Below are 8,758 nucleotides of genomic sequence, written 5' to 3'. Positions count from 1 at the left end.
ATCGCCAGTTTACTAACCTGCGGTAAATATAAATTTGCGAATTTTCTTGCGCAAGTATAATTGTTCGCCAGTTATCGCATTCGCTGAAAATAACGCTACGTACACATTAACGCATGGTTTACTAAACAGTGAAATGTGCTAAAGACAAAATTAACGCTAGAATAAAGTTTCCTTTAAGCACGTATATGCCTTTATCATTTATGCTCTAGTCCTTCATTCATAAGGAGCACACAAGTGCTGGAATTATTCATTTTTGATTACTTGATGTACTTGTGTCCCTGTCTGATATACACATCGCCCAGATATAAGTATAGTAGGTACTTTCAAATACAGGTAGCAGGAACTGTCAAGTAAACTCTATAAATTAATTGTATTGCCACATAATTCATATAGCCTCTGCACTTGTGTTAATGAGAATAATCATACAATAGTCCCTCTATGTACATGATATATATATATATATTGATTTAATATTACTGGTCTAGTTTTTTATATTTATATTATAATGATAAGCATTTTAGCCTTATATCTTTAGGATACAGGTATGGAAACCGTTATCCAGAAACCCATTATCCAGAAAGCTCAGAATAACAGAAAGGTTGGGTCCCATAGACTCCATTATAATCAAATGATCTTTGATGATTTTTTTTTTTTATAACTTGTTTTTATTCAAAGAATTGTACATAACATTTGTGCAGTCATGACTAGACAGTGGAATCCTGCATTGTTACATTTACATTATGTATCTAGCTTCTTATGTCATAATAACAATACTAACTATATTACAATATGAAATTATCAGCGCGAATGACAAACGGTAGGTAGGACCCTATTGAGGAGTTTGTAGATAGTAGGTTAATAACCTGTTAGTTAGTTGGCTCCTGGGGGGTTCATGGCTTGGTTGTCTCTGTTCTTGTGGCTGGACTCTGTGGTGTTGGGACGGCTCCATGACCAATGGCAGTTCTGTCAGTAATGCTGTATCATACCATGTTGTACATCTAAATGTGTGTACTGTGAGGTGTCTAATTTGCTGTGGTAATGATTGTATGTATGGTGTCCATAACTTGAAAAATTTTGTGGTGTTTTGTTCCTTTCTAGTTGTAGTTTCTAGCCAATCCATAAAAATATAATGTAATTTCTGTTTTACTATTGTTATGGTGGGGGGAGGGGGGGTCTTTGCTCAGCCAATGCTGCAATATTGTTTTCCGGGCAGCCAGTTTTCTAAACAGGTTCTTATCTGTTTTTCTTAGTTGTGTGAAAGTTGTGTCATTGCTAAACACTGCCCATTCTAATTGTACCTGAAAAGGTTTACCAATTATCTGAGCACCATATTCTGCAACATCCATCCAAAAGTTTTTGAGGGAGGGGCGTGACCATAGATTATGTATCAAATCTGCTTTGGGGGATTGGCATCTGAAGCAATTGTCGGAGGGCAGATTTCCCATCTTGTATCTCCTAGCTGGAGTTAAGTAAGAATTGTGACGTATTTGGAGGGCCATTTCCTGATATCTACTGACTGGAAGTAGCTTCATGATACTTGTGTGTTGTTTGAAAATTTCAATGGTTGTAACATTTGGGATGTCAGTCGTCCATGTAAAGCCCGGTCTTTGTTCATTGTCCATATCAATTAGCGTTCTGATTGTTTGATATATTTGTGAGGTTGTTTGTTTTGTCAGATTTGATTGAGAGGGTTAGTTTTATCAGTCTCAGGTATTTTTTTATTTTTTTTATTTTTTTTATTTTTAGAATTTGGAAAGTTACAAATACATGTTGTGTCATGGAAATGTTTCTTTCAGTTTTTCCTGAGAGTCTATTGTGTAATTGTTGTTCATAATATCATTTAGGTTACGTAATCCGTTTTCACTCCATTGTGAGAGAATAGGATTTTGTTTACCTATTGGAAAGTTGTCATTACCTATCTATGATAGGTATGGGGAAATAATTGGTGACAATCTTTGTTTCTTTCTAACAGCGTGCCAGGCTTTATATGTATCTAAAAATAAATGATTGTTACGCAGTAGTGGCGAGATATTTTTTGTTGGCGAGTGTAGTAGATAGTTCAGGGAGTGACTTTCAGTTGCATATTGATCTAAAGATGTTGTGGCGTAGAGGTCTCTGTTGAGAATCCAGTCTCCCCCATAACGGAGAAGCGCTGCTTCATTATATTCTTTAATGTTAGGAAGATTAGTTCCGCCTAGTTGTTTAGGTTGCTGTAGTTACAGAGACTGATCCTCCGTCGTTTTTTGTTCCAAATAAAAGTTCTAAATGTTTGGTTTATTCTTTTTGGGTCTGAAGACTTTATGTAGTATGGTAACATTTGTAAAGGATATAGTAATTTGGGAAAAAAGATCATCTTAATAAAGTGTATTTTGCCCAGGAATGTCAGGTTAGTATGTTTCCGTTGATGCACTTCCTGTTGAATATTGTCTATTATTTTCCGTATGTTTAAGGCATTTGTGTCTTTGTGGTGTGATGGTAATCTGATCCCTAAATATTTAATGCTCAGATGTCATCCACAAATGCTGCTACTTTTAGCTTTGTTTGACCTATTATCAAACCATGCAATTGTTGATTTTTAAGTATGTGTCTTAACAGCGGGTCAATCGCCATGTTAAATAGAAGGGGTGACAACGGGCAGCTTTGGCACGTACCTCTTTGAATCTGAAATCTGTCTGAGTTGGTATTTTTTACTGTTATAAAGGTAGTGGGTGTCAAATATAAATTTATGAAAAGGTTTAGTATATGTATGCCAAAGTGTTGGAATTTTAATATGTGGCGTAAGTGTGTATGTGTTATTCTGTCAAAAGCCTTATCGGCATCTAGATTTACTAACATTCCTTGTTTTCTTTTTTCCAGGTTACTAACATATATTGCAGTGAGAACTTGTCGGAGGGATCAAACTGGATGATGCTGTTTAAGAAAGCCTACTTGATTCTCGGTAAGTATTGTAGGTAATATCTGTTGTAATCTATCTGCCATTATTTTTTTTACATTTTTAAATCCTGGTTTAGGAGTGAGATTGGTCTATAAGATTTCGGATCCGTTGGATCTCTGCCTTCTTTGGGTATCAATATTATTCAGGCTACATTCGCCTCATGCCAGAGTGAATTTCTCTGTAGGGTATCAGTGTATAAGATGTTTAAGAGCGGTGTTATTTCTGGTAATAGAAGTTTATAAAATTCTGCTGTGAGTCCGTCTGGTCCTGGTGTTTTCCCGTTTCTTAAGTGTCGAATTGTATCTGATATTTCTTTTTCTGTTATAGGTGCATCTAGGATTTCACGATCTCGGACTGACAATTTTGTAAGGCCGGCTTCCTGTAAGAACTTCAGACCATCGTTTGGATCGTCTGCTGGGGCTTCATAGAGCGCTTTGAAATGTTCAGTTAGTATGTGTCTGATTTGTAAGTTTTTGGTTTTAGGTTTTTGTATGTATGTGGTATGAGTTTGTTTTTTTGCTATGTATGCTAATAATTTCCCGGATTTATTGCCATACCTGTAATATTGGTTTGCTGTGTGGCTTAATGTATCATAAGCTTTTAAGTAATCCAAATTTTAAAAAAAATCATTTCCTTTTTTTCTGTAATAATAAAATAGTACCTTGTTCTTGATCCCAACTAAGATTTAATGAATCCTTATTGGAAGCAAAACCAGGTTATTGGGTTTATTTGATGTTTACATGATTTTCTAGCAAACTTAAGGTATGAAGATCCAGATTACGAAAAGATGCTTATCCAGAAAACAGGTCCCACACCTGTATTATCTTAGGGTTATATCTAGTAATATGAGCCTAGTTTTATTGTTAAAACTAGTTGTCCAGTTACCAATAGTAACCAACTAACAATTTGGTTTGATCCAGCTTCTACAAAGAAACCTAAGGCTTGTGTTGTTTTTATGGGTGCCTCATTAGTTTTCCTTTTCCAACCTATTTTTTTTCAAAGGCAGAATTATATACACAGTCTTATTATATACATGTGCAGTCTTAGCTTGTACTGCTTTTTACTTTACCCTAGAACAGTTAAAGGGCCAATGGGTGCTGAAAGGATGGATACCTTGCAAACGGCAACAAAGGGTATGGCTGTCTATGTATTGTGAAATCTTGTGATATAGCTTGAAAGATCCATGCAACCACGCACATTCTCTATATACAAACAACTAATTTTTAGTGCCTTGAACAAAATGCACGAATCCCACCAGCTTGGGCTTCCTTAAAAGGATCCTGTCATGGGAAAAAATTTTTTTTTCAAAACGCATCAGTTAATAGTGCTGCTCCAGCAGAATTCTGCACTGAAATCCATTTCTCAAAAGAGCAAACAGATTTTTTTATATTCAATTTTGAAATCTGACATGGGGCTAGACATTTAGTCAATTTCCCAACTGCCCCTGGTCACGTGGACAGTAACCTCTAAATTGTAATTCTTATCAGTATTTGCTTGCATGAGAAAGCATTCCATTCTCTTCCTCTTTGTCATTTAGGTGTTAAGATGTATTTTTAAAAAAAAAAAAAGGTTGAAATCTTTTTCAGCCTTTCAATATCTAGGGGTCCAATGAATCAAATATTGCCAGTAGTTTGATAGTTTTGTGCATATCACCACTTAACCACAGATCAGGCGACACTCCGGATAAAAAGAATGTCTTTATTGCAGCAAGTCGAGGATCTGCCTACTGGACAACATGTAAATTAACAGTTAAAAACTCGCAAAATGCATGTTAATAAATGTAAATGTTGAATCCAAAAGATATAAATAAAAACATACTTTATTAAGTTTCCCTAAAAAAACCAAAATAAACTGTTAAAATTCCTGTGAGTGCCCATATCAGAAATATTCTGGAGGAACTACGAGAAGAATTATAACCAATATCCATGTATATAGAGGATCCAAGGAAGTGAGTTTAAATTTTTTTTCAAAAACGTTTACGCCTATTTTAAAGTTAGTATAAATACTGTATGTATGATCATATCTCTTATTCAAACCCCTAGGTACTCTGGTATCTAACTCTCTCAAATTGAGTGGACAAAGGGTATCCCCTCCCCTGAGAGGAATATTAACTTGTTCTATAACCTTCACACTCCAATCTGAAATACACCTAAAGGAACATCATACAAAATGTTTCCCTATGGGGGATTTTTTATCTAGATGGCCCTTATATGCTTCCTTACTCTATCTTTTAGACAACGGATGGAACGGCCAACATATTGCTTCATACAGCGTTTGCAACCTAGAAGATAGACTATACCTTTCGAATTACAGTTATAAAAACCCTTTTTTAATATATTGAACCTGTGACATTTGATTTAAAGTCATGGCTAACATCAATCACACTGCAAGTTTTGCACATAGTTGCTCTGCATTTTTTTAAAGAAAACCAGTTGGTTCCTGTACTGCATGTAGAAGAAACCAGACTAGGGGCCAAAATATTTCCCAAAGTGGGAGCTCTCCTTGACACAAACTTAGGGGCAATATTTTAGTAAGCTTGCTGTTGTTATATAGGATAGGGAGACATTTTCTCAATTTTTCTTTGGTTATATCATATGCATGAGATTGAGTTTTTAGATCTTAAGCTGAAAGGAAATATCTAATCAGTTAAGAATCTGAAGGAACACTATACGCAGTGGGAATAGCTGTCACCCAAAGCATTCCTTGCATAGCATACCATATAGTCAATTTATTAGATATCGCAGAAATTGCAACTCAGATAGGTCTTTACCTGACAGCTCCTTGGACTGTTCAGTAAGACTACATAGGAGAGGTTACTTTATGGACTTGATCAGGGAGTCTTATGATAAGTAGAGTAAATACACAATCTGGCAGAAATAGTAGAGAAGAAAGGAATAGAGAGGACAGGGATAGAATCTTTGTCATAACAGAATACAGCGGGGAGTATGATTTGGTTTGTAGAACAATAAGAAAATATCTCCCTATCCTATATAACGACAGCAAGCTTAATGAGATATTGACCCTTAAAGACATTGTTTGTGTCAACGAGAGCTCTGACTTTGGGAAATATTTTGGCCCCTAGTCTGTTTCTCTTACATGCAGTACATGAACCAACTGGCTTTCTTTAAAGGGAACTTTCTAATGCAGAGCAACTACGTGTAAAATTTGTAGGGTGATTGATGTTAACCATGACTTTAAATCGATTGTCACAGGTTCAATATTTCAGAATAGGGGATTTTATAACTGTAATTCAAAACGTATAGTCTATCTTCTAGGGTGCAAACGATGTATATAGCAATATGTTGGCCATTCCATCGGTTGTCTAAAAAAATAGAGTAAGGAAGCATACAAGGGCCATTTAGAAAAAGGATGAAAAATCCCCCATAGGCAAACATTTCACATGATGTTCCTTTAGGGGTATTTGAGATTGGAGTGTAAAGGTATTAGAACAAGTTAAAATTCTTCTCAGGAGAGGGGATACCCTTCGACCACTGAATTTGAGAGAGGCATTCTGGATTTTGATGGAAGGTGCATTTTACATGGTGAATTGGATTCAATTCTTTTTTCTTAATAAAATGCTGCAGTTATCTTGTTTAGGCCTTCACAGTACCGTGTTATATATTTCCATATTGTAAGGGCATCATAAAACACTTCAAATACAATAAAGCTTTCACAAATCAAACAAAAGCCACAGCTTCCAGATTGCACTAGTATATTTTTACTGCATATGAAGGACAGATCTTCTAAGTCAATAAAACTTATCATGTGTCAATTTTCCTACTGTATTTTATCATTAACATGATTTATATAGTTAACAGTTTGCAAGAAACTGTTACATAGATGTAACAATCAAGAAGTCTCACTTGAAACCATCTGAAGACTTCTAGAGGGAAACTGCAATCTAGTATGCATTGGCTCAATCTTGATGAAAAGCTTTTAATCAACAGCGTGTGAGCATCTTGTTAAAGGGACAGTAACACCCAATTATGACCCATAAATATTGCTGCATGTTTATTTCCATTATGTCCTTCACTGCCAGTTTTTCTTGCTTACATCTTCAGACACAGAACCAGCACCGAATGGGGGCTTGTGGACAAGGTGCACAGACAGCTGGATCTGCTGTATGGTAGCTTCTCCTAACCCATTGCCCATTTGCAGCAGGTGGCAAGCGACCACTAAAGAGCCAGAAGTTGAAAATGGGATTTGTTGATATAGCATTCCAAACCATGAACTTGCAGCATGTTGGGTCTATTATTAAAAATGTACTTACAATGTAGTTATAGAAAATATCAAATGTTCCTGTTACTTTAAAATAGAACAGAGAAGGGATGGTACAAAATAAAGGTTAATATTGAAAAAAAAATCCTGTTTCAGTCTACTTAGGAAAACAAAAAGGATGAATCTTTCAGCTGGACAATGATCCCAGGCAAAGGAACACTGGAGTGGCTCAATTACAACAAGGCAAATGTCCTACAATGACCCAATCAAGCCTTATTCAAGTTAGATGAAAAAATCTGCCAAGAACAGGACATAATAAAATTACAGTGTGCAAAGCTGGCATGGCCTTACCTTGAAATAACTAAAGCTGTTGTCACAAAAGGTGGCTCTAAATATATTAAAATATAGTTGCTAAATATTCCTAGTTTTGTTTTCATAATATAACAGGCATTACTTAACCAAAGTTTAACCTGAAATAAAAACAGAGAGAATAGTATTCCGCAATAAGATCTGTATTTCTGTAAAATGAGCTTATGTCAATGAGAGAGCTTTTGTCTATGAATTTAATGGCACAGATTACAGTTTGAATACGTGCCTTTTAATACCTCTAAGGGCAGAGACACAAGGGAAGATTCAGGGAGATTTAGCTGCCCGGCGACTAATCGCCTCTTCTTCGGGTGACTAATCTCCCTGAAAATCCTTTCCGCCAGCTAGAATCTAAATCCCTGGCGGGATGGCACTTGGAGCGCTTTGTTTTCCACAGTCGCCCGAACTAAGTCGCGCTAATAAATCCTAAGGTTTCAGAATGTTCACTGATCTTACCCCTACTTTATGCAATTTGCACAAATACATTAAAGGGGACCCGTCACCCAATTATTCCAAATCCTATTTTATCATATTAGTCAAGCAAAATGATCTTTAATTACACTGTATAAATTATTTGAATATTGTTTCCTTCAGTCTGGGAACTCATAATTATAGCAACCAGGAAGGAGCCATTTTGTGGACACTGTTATTAAGGCAAGCCTTGTATCATCTCAGAATCTTGTTTGTGCACTAGGGGACAGGGACCCAATGTCCATCCCCATGCACTGGTTACATAATTAAATCGTTAAGAGAGCTGGGGGAAAGCAGGGAGAGCAGTGACATCTAGGAAGTGCTGAATGGAAAGTGAAAGTAATTGTTTGCCCCGCCTCTATGCCTAGGCATAGAGGCGGGGTAGGCAACATTTGATTGACAGCTGATATTTTTAAATGAGTTTACAACAGCTATGAATTCTTTAATAAAAAAAAGAAATTGGATTTCATATTTAATTTAAAAAGGACTTTTATTATACAGATTTTTATGTCTGGGTGACAGGTCCACTTTAACTACACTACTACTTTTCACATACCCAGATATAGAAGCTTTGGTGCACATATATACAACGTGTATGTGAATTGTGCTTAGATTTATGGTGTTCCATGCTTAGCACTATGAAATAGGTGTGCATGTGTAGATCTAGCATCCGGCTTCTCTCATTAGGGTCATCTTCCTCTATCTGAAGCTTTAAAGTTATTTTTTGTACTTAATCTACTGTATCATTTTAAGAGACTTTTCTCTAAT

The sequence above is a fragment of the Xenopus laevis genome, chromosome 1S, assembly GCF_017654675.1.
Source record: "Xenopus laevis strain J_2021 chromosome 1S, Xenopus_laevis_v10.1, whole genome shotgun sequence".
Classification (NCBI taxonomy): domain Eukaryota; kingdom Metazoa; phylum Chordata; class Amphibia; order Anura; family Pipidae; genus Xenopus; species Xenopus laevis.
The sequence above is the reverse complement of the archived record's forward strand: the minus strand, read 5'-3'. Positions refer to the sequence as shown.